The sequence below is a fragment of the Amblyomma maculatum genome, chromosome 1 (genome assembly GCF_055883805.1).
Source record: "Amblyomma maculatum isolate TAMU_Amacu chromosome 1, ASM5588380v1, whole genome shotgun sequence".
Lineage (NCBI taxonomy): Eukaryota > Metazoa > Arthropoda > Arachnida > Ixodida > Ixodidae > Amblyomma > Amblyomma maculatum.
This window is the reverse complement of record NC_139344.1, coordinates 454831082-454843568: the sequence shown is the minus strand read 5'-3', so window position 1 is coordinate 454843568 and position 12487 is coordinate 454831082.

The following is a 12487-nucleotide window of genomic DNA, read 5'->3' as shown; positions in this document are numbered from 1 at the left end:
CGAGCGCCTTGCTTTTCGCCTCCAGTGAAAAGCGGTCGCCGCGGCCGGGATGCGATCCCTCATCCTTGGGCACAACAGTCGAATGCCCTAACCACTGCACCACCACGGCTTAAAATTGAATTCTGTCAGCCGTATTCAGGTTCCATTAGAGTTTAATGAGCTAAACCATTACCTGCAACAACATCACTGAAAGGCCGACGCGTTGCACAAGTACCGCGGCTGAAGGCGAGCGGCGAGTACCATGCATCGCACTACGGCCAACAGCGCCGCCTACACCCGGCTTGAAAGAGAGGAGCGGCTTCCGTCCGCCGTTGGCGTCACCTCCCCCTTCTAGCCACCATAGTCAGGTCGATTAACGGCGCAGGTGGTTTTGCTAGAAAGAGAAACTTATTATATGATGGAGTCGCTTTTGTGTCGCTCCTCGCGGGCGCTACTGAATATTGTCTTTTTGTAGTACAAATGTTTGTGCCCAAAGCACATGCTGGTTATTCTTTTGTTGTTAACTGGAAACGGAATTCCGTGACAACTGTAAAAGACGGAATTACTAATGCGCACCACTTCACCTAATATATACCGTTATATGCATTTATGGGGTTCATCCCCTCACAGGCTATGAGAGAAGCCGAATTACAGGACTCCGGTTTTTAACCACCTGGAGTTCTTTAACATGCACTGACGTCGTACCGCACGCGGGCGCGTTACTTTATATATATATGGCGCGACGGAGAGACAAATTACATAGGTGAGCAGGACACCAGTGGATATCTCGCACGTAATCAACGTGGAGGAAAACGGCAGCGGGCATTCAAAAAAGGACTGGGACGTGGACGAAGAATGAAGGCGAAGCAGCTGTGGGTCATTTCGTTGTGCGGCTGCTAACTCCTCTATATATACGGTGTGGGTTTAGCCGGGGCCCATACTGAGGGGTGGCAAATCCCCGGGGAGGCCTCAGCGTACTTTCTTGGCATTGCGAGCATTCCATGCACACGTAAGCCCGTTGCCGGAAGCAGAGGTAGTGGGTCTGGGCGCGGCGAGTATAATCTGGAAAAATTGAGTCTAGTGTTCGAGTAGGTCGGCAGGCCAAGGAAACACCCCGCCCGCTGCCAATGGAACAGAGGCGTAGCTACGGAGTACGCAAGGAAACGCGGCTAGCGTACTTCTGATGCTGGGATATTTTTCAGTATCCCGGTTGATCAGCAGGCCGAGGGAAAGCCCTAGCTGTTGCCAAGGGAAAGGCAGCGTAGCTGAGGTACACGGTTAGGAAACGCAGTTAGCTATCCGCGGATGCTGGACAAAAACGGTTAGTGAACGCAGCTAGCTAACTCCATGTTGGATTGAAAATTCTTCTCGTGCCTAAAGGTATTACCCAGCCGCAAACGCGTTGGTTTCCGTTGCCGAAGGAAACAGTGCCTTGACGGAAGCCTGACAGCTGGGGCGAACCAAGCTTGGGCTCTCGAGAACTCATCTTTGGCCTGAGAGAGAGAAAAACACGGTGGATAATAGCTAAAGGCTAGTAAAACCGAAACATGGGAAAAGATTGGTGGAAAACAGTTGAAAAGCCTAGTACGAGGAGGGAGTAGGGGCACAGAACAGTGTTCAAGCCCTCAGTAATGCTCTGAAAGCGACCGGCACAAGTAGAGGTGCAGGAATGACTGGACACTGACCTCGAAAATGGTTTTAGCCAGGCGAACAATTCACCAAGTGCTCACGTGGGAAGCAAGCTTGTCCAGAGGAACATCAGCCGCAGCCGCGAGGACGAAGTACGATGTTCTGGGGAAGTCGCTGGAGAAATAACTCACGCAGTAAACTGTCTGGCCCCGAGAGGGAGTCGCCAAGCAGCTGTCGCATGCAACGAAGGAGCTTCTAAGGACGGCTATCACCGAGTTCCGCAGCAGTGAGGAGATGCTGGGGTTGACTGCGCTCTGACGCTGGTTTGCGGTCAACGAAAGCCGCCTTCAACATGTCAAAAGGTCGTGCCATGTGTGGCGAGGCGATGATGTCCGCTAATTCCTCGGCGACGTCAGGAGGCACGGAGGACACGAGATGGAGGAACTTGGTCTCCTGGCCGGTGATACGCCGCAAGTGGAAATGAGGGTTGTAGGGTCAAAATGGTGGCAGGTTGACAGATTTAAACGCGACCAACGAAGCGCCGTTATGACGAGTGTCCTGGCACGGCCGCTCGATGGAAGCGCACTGGGTGCGGCCTGCTGCGTCGCGCCGCCGTCAATGGGCAAGCGCGTCCTTGGGGATTTCACAGTTGCGCCCGCTATTTCTGCTGAGGGCGCCACAGTTCAGGGACACGTCGCCGCCGGGGTCGCCGGCTCTGAGCGCGCGGTTTGCTTTCCTTCTGGGCGCGTTCGCCTCGCGCCTGCGTGGTAAACGCAAACTTTTTTTGTGTGAGCGCGTGTGTAACCACGTTAACGTTGAGACGGGAGAGGAGCAGCGGACAGCCTCCAGGGGACGAAGCTCTTCCAGGCGGAGGAGCCAATCCAGGGGACTGTCAAGCTCGAGAGCCACGACCCCCAGTCGAGACCGAGACGAACCAACAACCGAGAATGGTGAGAGCAAAGGCGTGAGCTTCGCAGGCAAGGTTACCCAGGGCCGAAATATTAAGAAGGACAAAAAAGACGAGGAAATAGAAAAATTAACAAGCATTATTAAGAGCATGAATGCAACGATCCTTAGTTTAAATGAGGAAATACAAAATTTAAAAACAGCGCAATACAGTGGCGACTAAATCGCAAACAAAAGCAGGCGGATCTGAAATAGGGGCGCCCAACAAAATCGAAGGCCAACATCTTACAGCTCAAGTCGACAACAAGGGAGCGGAGAATAATATGCTGGTCGAGGATACCTCTCCACCCACATCTAAACGCAAAGTTAGGGAGGATAACAGCTCAGACCTAACAGTGGATGAAAAGCTAGAAAAAGTAAATGCGAAACTGGACAGACGTCTTAAGAATTTCGCTAAGGAAAGAGACAGTAAACTTGAGGACTTAACCAAGCAGATTCAACATATGCAGATACAGATGCAAAATCACTTTCACCTCATGACGGAGGCGCTCCAGCAATTAAAGGGGGAAACCGCCAACCTAAATGCGAGAGTGACTATGCTTGAGGACAACAAAACAAAGTTGAATAATGGACAGACCGCCCAATAACATCCAAATTTGGCAGTGGAACTGTCGCGGGTATCGACGCAAGCGACCGGTATTGCAGAGCACGCTGTCGATCCGCGAATCAGCCCCCCTTGCTATAGCGTTGCAGGAGACCGGCGGCCCGGCCAAATTGCAAGGGTATCGCGCCTTCCACAGTGGGAAAGGGGACAAATCGAGAGTTACAACACTAGTGCAGAGAAACATAGCAACAATCCAACACGAATTAGAAGACAACGTCATAGAACACGTCTTTGTAGAAATTCTAACAGGAAAAAAGGAGGAATCAAACACTTTCCTACTCAATATCTACAGCCCACCGAGACAACGGAAGGTCCGCTTCAGGGCGATAATGAACAAGGCACTTAAGATAGCAGGGCACCAGCCGCTAATTATAGCGGGGGACTTTAACGCCCATCATCCGGAGGGGGGGTACACTAAGGAAGACGCAAAGGGGAGACAGTTGTGGGAGGACACGCATAACCTGGGGATAACATTGCTGACTGACCCATTACACCCCACGCGGGCGGGGAACAGCGTTACCGCCGATACCTCACCGGACCTGACCCTGATTAAAAACGTAGAAACAACGCAATGGCTAAATACGGAACTCAACCTGGGGAGCGACCACTCAATAGTGAAAACCACGGTTGAAATCAGGAGTAAAGTCAAAGGAAAAAAGTGCTTCCGGATGAAAATCACAGACTGGGACCGATTTAGAGAGATTAGAGGGAACAGAGATCTAACAGAGATAGGAAATATAGAGGACTGGTGCGAAGCGGTAAAGAAAGACACCAGGAAAACAACTAAGACGCTAGAAGGGGAAAAAGCTGCGGAAATAGCGGATGCCCGACTCCTACGCATGTGGGAGGCCAAACAGGGCATGGAACGTCGACTTAAAAGGCAAGGCAGAAACAACAAAAATCTCAGAAGAAGACTGGCGCGTCATAAGAAAGAAATAGAAGATTACGCCTTTAAACTATGTGAACAAAATTGGACTAACAAATGTGGCGACATGGAAAGGAATATGAACCTCCCGCAGGCGTGGAATATCCTAAGACATTTAATAGACCCTGAAACGTCCAAAACACAAGCACGAGTCAAAATGGCTAAGGTTAGACACGCATGCGAAGAGCAGGACGATGACATATTCATGAAGAAACTCGTCGAGACATACATAGGGGACACCGAAATTAGAGAGCTACCCGACTACCAGGGAATTCCAAATGAGAAGTTAGATGCGCCCATCACGAGAGCTGAAGTAAGGGCGGAGATAGCGAAACTCAAAACCAAGTCAGCTCCAGGGCCAGATGGAGTCACGAATAAGATGCTCAGGAATTTAGATGACAACTCGATAGAGGCCCTTACCAGCTACATGCAGAAATGCAGGGACAAAGGGGAGATCCCACCGCTGTGGAAAGAGGCTACCGTGATCCTGATACCAAAACCCGGGAAGCCGAAACTGGAAAATCTCCGGCCTATATCGCTCACGTCATGTGTAGGAAAGTTAATGGAACACATCATTCAGACCAGAATTTCAAATTATATGGAGGAAAAAGAGAAATGGCCAGACGAGATGTATGGCTTCAGGCCCCATCTGAGCACACAGGACGTCATGCTCCGGCTGCTGCAAGACATAATTAATTCCAGAACCAAAGATGCGAAAGTCATTATGGGACTGGACCTAAAAAGGGCCTTCGACAACGTCAAGCACGAAGCCATCTTGGAAGGGCTCTAGCAGGCAGGAATAGGGCTAAAAACTTATCGCTATGTCAGAAATTTCTTAACGGACCGCACGGCGGTTATAACTTTCCAGGAAATACAATCTGGGGTGATCAGGCTAGGTAACAGGGGGACACCTCAGGGATCGGTACTGTCACCCACCCTTTTCAACATGGCCATGATAGGGCTCCCGAAGGAATTACGGAAAATTGGGAATTACAACTTAAATTACAGCCTGTACGCGGACGACATCAATCTCTGGATCAACAGAGGGAGCGACGCAGAGATCAATGAAACGCTGCAGGCGGCAGCAGATGTCATCTCTAAGTACGCGGCGGACAGAGGACTTAAATGTGCGCCTGAAAAATCAGAAATCTTCGTGTATAATGACAAGGCACTCAGGAACAAACCTCCCTCTGACCCACAGGTGTACGTGGAAGGAAGGGAGATACCAAAAGTAGAGACAATACGAATATTGGGACTCCACTTACAAACACACAGAAGGAACACGATCACCATTAAAAAGTTGGAAAACCACGCGACCCAGACATTAAACCTCATCAGGAGGGTCTCACGTAACGGAGGCGGCCTCAAGGAAAAAAACCTCCTGAGATTGGTACAAGCCTTCGTCATTAGCAGAGTGGGCTACGCCACGCCATATCTGAACCTAAAGGCAGATGAGAGGAGAAAGATAGACGCGCTCATCAGAAAATGCGTTAAAAAGGCCCTAGGCCTCCCAACATGTACATCGACGGAGCAGCTACTGGCCCTAGGACTGCACAATACGATTTCAGAAATCACGGAAGCGGTTAAAACCTCGCAACTTGAAAGACTCAGCATGACGCGAGTGGGAAGAGCTACGCTAAGTAACCTTGGAATAGCCACAGACAGGGGGCAAAAGGAAAGGGTTGACATTGACAGGAAAATCAGGGCGCACCTAAGAATCCCTCCCCTACCCAAAAACATGCACCCCGAGTTTAATAGGGAAAGGCGACAGAAAAGGGCGGAAGCGATAGAAACAATATATCGGAGCAAACCCCAAATGAAGTTGCTTACGTAGATGCGGCAGGAAACAGACAGAGTCGATACATGACTATAGCGGCGGTAGATGGGGGAGGCACCCTCATCACGGTGGCTACCATACTAGGGAAAGAAACCGAGATAGCGGAGGAAGCCGCGATAGCGATCGCTTGCGTTGGCACCAAAGCTAGATATATTATTAGCGACAGTAAAACTGCAATTCAAAATTTCAGTAGGGGGAGGGTAAACCCCCCAACCACCAAAATTTTAACACAAGGAGTGATTGATAGGACGATCAACATCATCTGGACCCCGGCGCACGAATCTGTCAGCGGTAACGAGGCGGCCCACAGTGCAGCTCGAGATCTCTACCTCCGAGCTGCACAGGATGGCTCGGCTCAGGCAGAACATAATAGAGAAGGGCGATTAATCTCGTATCAAGACATTACAGAACACTACAGGCAATGCCGGAGGCGTTTCCCCCCACCAAACACGGCGTTAAATAGAGGTCAGGCAATTGCGTGGAGACGCCTGCAGACTGGAGTATACCCAAACCCAGTACTAAATAAACATATCCAATCGGACTGCGAGGACGATAAATGTAAAAAATGTGGGGCGAGAGGAACCCTCGACCATATAATTTGGGAGTGCGCTTACTCCCCAGGCAGGGTGCAAAACATTAGCAGTAGGGAAGCCTGGGAAACCTTATTGCGAAGCTCGGACCCTGAGCTCCAACTCACCGCCGTCCAACTGGCAGCAGAGGCCGCCGGCGAAACCAAACCGGCCAGCATCTAATGCGACCATCCCGTGCGGCTGGGCCGCTAAGTCCCCTCCCCCTTACAGGGGGGTGAGACAGAGCGGCCCAGGCGGTGTGGTCCTTCTCTGTTGGACAAAAAAAGTTTTCAACAACAACAACAACAACGAGAAGGGATACGTTTCTTTTTTAAGGCGAAAGCCGTTCTAGGCTCATGGAGCGAAAATCTGTGCGCAAAAGCTGTGCCTTTAATCTGTGGATCGCATCTGTGTACTGGTGTGTCAGTCGCAAAAGCTGACGTGCAAGGATGGAGATTCAGAATGAAAATAATTGATGGTGATAGGTAATCAGTAAAAGTTATAAATAAACATTGATAGAGGTAATGACTACTGCTAAGGACTAATAATGGTTAATAATGACTAAAATGATTTGTAATGACCAGTATATCAAACTACGACATGTAATGACCGCAATTTATTAGAAATGAGTAAAAGTGCTTAGCGATGTGGGGTAATGACTATAATAGCTACGCATGACTCATCATTACTGTTAATGACTACGAAATGACCAGTATGTGAAACGACGACATGTAATGACCACCGCTGATTCTAAATTAGTAACCTGCTTAGTTATGCGTGATAAGGGCTACAATGACTACGCAGGCAGACTCATCATGACAAGGAAACGACCAATATATCAAACGACGACTTGAAATTACGAACTGTGGCAAACGATGAGAGGCAAATGATAGGAGAAGGGTAGGCTTTCGCCATCCTCCGCTTAAGAGACATCTAAGAGGCCCTCTAATTTTATCATCTGATCTCGCTTCTGGCAAAGACAGCAGCGAGGAGTGGAAATGCACTCGCTTCCTCTGAAATGAAAGCGGCGCTGAGGCTAAAAGTCCTGATGCTGAAGCATAATGCGCTATCAGCTGCCATTGAATTTGCTACAAGGGACAGTAGATTGTACTTGTTGGTGATTATTTATATGTTAACCATGCAAACAACATGACGAGAACCCAGGAGAAGAAGACGTATGGCACAACCGCACTAGGTGTGTCGTCCTCTTTTCTGTGTTCCCTTCACGTTGTTTAACCTATTTAGTTACCAGGGAGCTGGCCAGCTAACTAGGATTTTTAAACGATGTGTTGTGAAGCAGATGAACACGATGAGGTAGCATCAAAAGCTTTTCTCGCAGGTTATGTTGTGAGGACATATCAGAAAAAGCTAAGAATTGTTTTTTGATATAAGCATGCAATTTCTTCTAAATTTTGCCGCGCTAGTCTGAGTGGCCTTGCAAGTAAAGGAATCTGTGCATACATTTGTTTATACTCTTGAGACTGTTTGAGCCGATGCGATAAAATGAAAAGCCACGTTCCACAGAAAATTCGGCGCCCGCTCTGCCGGCGGAAGGTCGGAAAAAAACCTCTCTGGTAAGAGGCACTTTAGTTGGTGATATGGCCAGACGCCTTTGGCGCAATGAGAACACATAACGTGTTCAATGTGGCAGGAGCTGACAAACCAGAGAGAGTCAATAAGATGTAAGGGTGAAATGGGAATTATTGAAAGCGGGACCCTTAGATCCCAAGTGATAGGGCACGCTCGTACGGCTTCGGGAAAGAGGGTCTTTATATAGCTATGTGTAGGGTGCTATTTCATACAATGCGGTGGCTTAAGGATACATTCCAATGATATGCGACAGAGGCAGCATTTACGGGATACGGTGAATAAGCAGGTAGCAAAGTACGGACACTCTAACGAGGCTCCTCAAGGAGACTTAAGAACCCCAAGTTTTGTTTATCACTACCAGGTTGTTGCTTAATTTATGCGATATTTGGTAATGGCTTTGAGGCGACATGTCAGTCATGCAAGAACCTGTTGCAGAAAATATGAGTCAACTGGACCAGTTGCAGGTTAATGAAAACCAAGGACAATAGAGGCTTGATGTACCCCACAAAGGAAGTAATCAAGCTTTGTCAGCTTACGAGCACCTTCTTTAACAGTATGATGAAGTCTGAAGAGGTCCGGCGAAGTAGCAAGCTGTGTAAACTTTTGATTTCATCATTGTTTTCTCACTATGCACAGTACCTGCAGCTAATCTATAAAAGCAATGATCGTGTCCATGCTCAGGCGCTATGCAAGATATCGTTAAGTTGCTGCCCCCACTGATAGCGAGCCGGGCTGGAAATGTCAACTCAACAGTGGAGCGGCGTTTATGGCTATGGCATAAACCTCTCTCAAGAAAGGTTTTCCGTCTACGATTGGTAATTTTATTTCTTTCTTTTGTGTGGCCATTAAATAAGCGTACTCGGCTGCTCGCTGAATCTCGGCTGCAGTTGCGCTCTAAGCGTGAACATTCTTGTGATCGCAGCTAAGAGTTTCACAACAAGAACACTCGATGCGCGTTCTTCCATTGAAAATTACGAACCAGCAAAATTGTATGGGTTTGCGAGCAGCCAATAAAAATAGCAATAAAAACTTTCGCCGCATATACGTAGCACCTTGAGGCAGACCGGCTCTATCAAGCGCGCTTACTTTGTCCGGTCATGCAAAATGCGGGAAGCCATGACGGATAGCGTTCTGGCGTGCAAAGTTTAAGGTCTCCAACTGAGTCGAAGATCCCAGGTTATCACCTAGGTTTAACCTAATAAACATCTTCATATTTACACCGTAGCATTTGTCAGAATTAGAAAGAAAGGTTGGTTACATGTCGCAATTTCACAGAGGTTGCTCATAGTAGGACATTTTTTTTATTGGATACCGCTGGCAGCTTAGAACAGCTTGGTATCAATTTGTGTATAAAAGCTGTATGCAGGAATGAGTAAATGGTATGAAAATGGCACACGGAATTCGTGACATAGTTAATTAGGTGGTTATGCATTATGCTACCATGGCAGCTGAACAGCTTCGAATTGTTCGCAGCCGGGTCACATTTTCATGTGGCAAACAACTGGATCCGAATGCAACATCACGGTAATGCTAGCTCTCCAATCGAGTGGCCTTGAACCACCGTCACTATAAGTTTTTCGGGATAAACTGCAGTGTACATCCTTGCCGAGCAAGCGCTAAGTGTTGACATGGTCCCACTAGACATGACAGCATATACTAATTCATGTTGCCAAATTGTGTGAAACGGAGCTCTCATATCCTTAAAATAAAAGGCTTCTACCACGCCGACGCCTCCCTCAAAGCGCAGCCAGGCGCAGCTCTCCGCGCGCGGCTGTCCCCGAACGGTGGCGCCGCGGCGGTGGCGACTGGAAGTAGGCGCCTCCCGCCGGTTACGGGCAACGTAGCAGGCCGCACCTAGTGCGCTTCCATCGAGCGGCCGTGGTCCTGGGGTGGGTCGCCGGCTGTAGGAGGGATGGAAAGAGCCGGCAGAATCTGTGTAGGAGGGCGGGGTTGCGTAGTAGTGCCGGTTCACCAAATATGTCGGAACTGGTTAATCAGCTCCGAGAGCGTTCGGGTTCGATGATGATGTTGGCCTCAGACAAAATGGCACATACCCACAGCGGGGGATTGGTCAGGGTGCATTGTAGACTGTAAATATATATGTTCAAGGAGTGGGGTATTCAGATAAATGTGGATGTTTAACTAGAATTCGGAAAAAATAAAAAGGAAAAGATAAAGTAATGAATTCATACCTAGCATAGGATTCTATGTGTTGAAATGATATAATCATAAATAGAATCGCACACTGGTTTTAGGCGTATCCCTTGACACTTGCCCCGAAGGAGAGAAGAACTGGAATGGTTAGTGGAAGGCGTAATCTCTAAAGGGGAGCCGCTAAGTAAATTTTTCAGAGAGGTGCGGACCTCCGGCAGAAGAGAAAAAAATGATCTATGGATTCAATTTCTTTGCAGGACTCACAGAGGTTAGTAGCGGATAGCGCCAAACGCCATAAATACAAATTTAGTTTCAGTAATCTGCAGCGCAATTAGAGAGTCAGACACTTCACATAGCCTTGAAACACACATGCGGGCACGCCAAGGTCATCTGAGGTGTTGTTAATCTTCTGCAGTAAGAAGAGGCTCGTTACTGAAGTGATGGAGACGTTGGAAATTTTGAAATCGTGCTAAAGTAAACGGTATTAGGTATGCAGGAAACAAGAGCTGCCTAAGAGCGGATTTTGCTAACAAATCTGCCCTTTCATTATAGTGTTACTTAGCTGTGTTCGCTGTTCGTGATGAGGATGAAGAAGTGCAACAGACACCGAAAAGACGACGACACTGAGTGTTGTGAAATCGGTGCCCTCATCAACGTTAGTTGTGCGGACAGCTTTGGGACTGTAAATCTTCCACGTAACATCTCTTGGTGAAGGTGCGCGGTATCGATACGGGAGGAGCTAACAGCCGTGTTCGGCAGCCGGTCGAAACGGTGAGATATGCGCCTCTGTTTCGCCTGCTCGAAACGTCGGCACACCTGCAGCACAGAGTCCACGGTGGAGCAATCCCTGCACAACAGAAGGTTGAAGGCATCGTCGGCAATGCCTTTTACTATATGGCCGACTTTATCCTGCTCAGGCATGCCTTAGTCGACTTTACGGCATAGAGACAGGACGTCTTGGATGTAAGTGAGATAAGACTCCAGTAATGTTCTCTTCTGTGTTTGGGTGTCCGCTCGTGGATGAGAGCGGCTTCCAACAAAGTACTCAGCAGACGGTGCCGTTCAAGATAGCACAACAGGCGTGTATTTGGTTGCCTTGGACATAATACAACACACACACACACAAAAGACTAACTGTTACGCAGTACGCCGCAACGTACAAGTAGTACCGCGCACGGTACACTCACGGCTCGCAAGCCGTTAAAACACGGGCCAGGCGCGCACGACTGCCCGTAAATACGCGGAGCCCTCGGGCGACCGCGGGAGCTTCAAACCACGCGACTGCTCACAGACGCGGCTCCGTTCTAACTCGAAGTCCCTCCCCGCCGGAGCGTATCCCCCCGACGCGCAGCGCTCCCTCTCTCTGTTTTACGAGCCGTGTCACTCGTGTACGCTTTACTTTCACGCGGCAGACAGCCGAGATCATCGCCTCTCCCCGCGGGGGCATTGCTCGCCGTTAGCAATGTTTAGTCTGGCGGTTTCTTCCGAGAAGTTCCGCTCTTTGCAGACACATGCGAAACCGGAGAGCAATGCATTCCTACCGTCCCGGTACTCTGTCTCCGGAGAAACACGGATGTTGTATATGGGGTTCGAGTGCGCGCATCGGGGCCCGCCCGGCGGGGGCGGGCCCCGATGCGCGCACCGATTGCCGACGTCGCTACAACTCCGTAGACGTTTGGGCGCGAGAAGCGAGCGCTTTTTTAGCGGCAATGTGGCGGCCAATAGGCTTTCCGAATAGGTCGTGGAGCTTCTGTTTGCAAATATCCCAAGATGTTAGCGCGTCTTCGTGGGTTTCAAACCGCACCCGCGCGGTCGCAGCCAAGTCAAATATTACATTCGCGAGCATGAGCGTGGCATCCCACTTGTTGTGCTTGCTCACGCGCTCGTATAGGGCTAGCCAGTCGTCTACGTCGACGTCGTTGGTCCCGCAGAAGGTTCCGGGGTCACGGAGGTGGGCCATTACAACAGCAGGTGCGGCTGCTGTAGAGTTAGAGGCGTCTGTAGTCATTGTGGTGGTTCCGATGTGGCGGCCGCTGCGGAGATCCAGCTTGTGACAGGGGATCGAATAGATTCACCTCCACAATTGGTTAATGCTTCAGGTGTTCAGCCTGACCCTGACAAGATACGTGCCGTCAGAGATTTTCCCACTCCGCGTTCATCCAGCGATGTCCGAAGCTTTATTGGCCTATGTTCCTATTTCCGACGATTCGTCCCGAACTTCCCAGTCCTTGCTC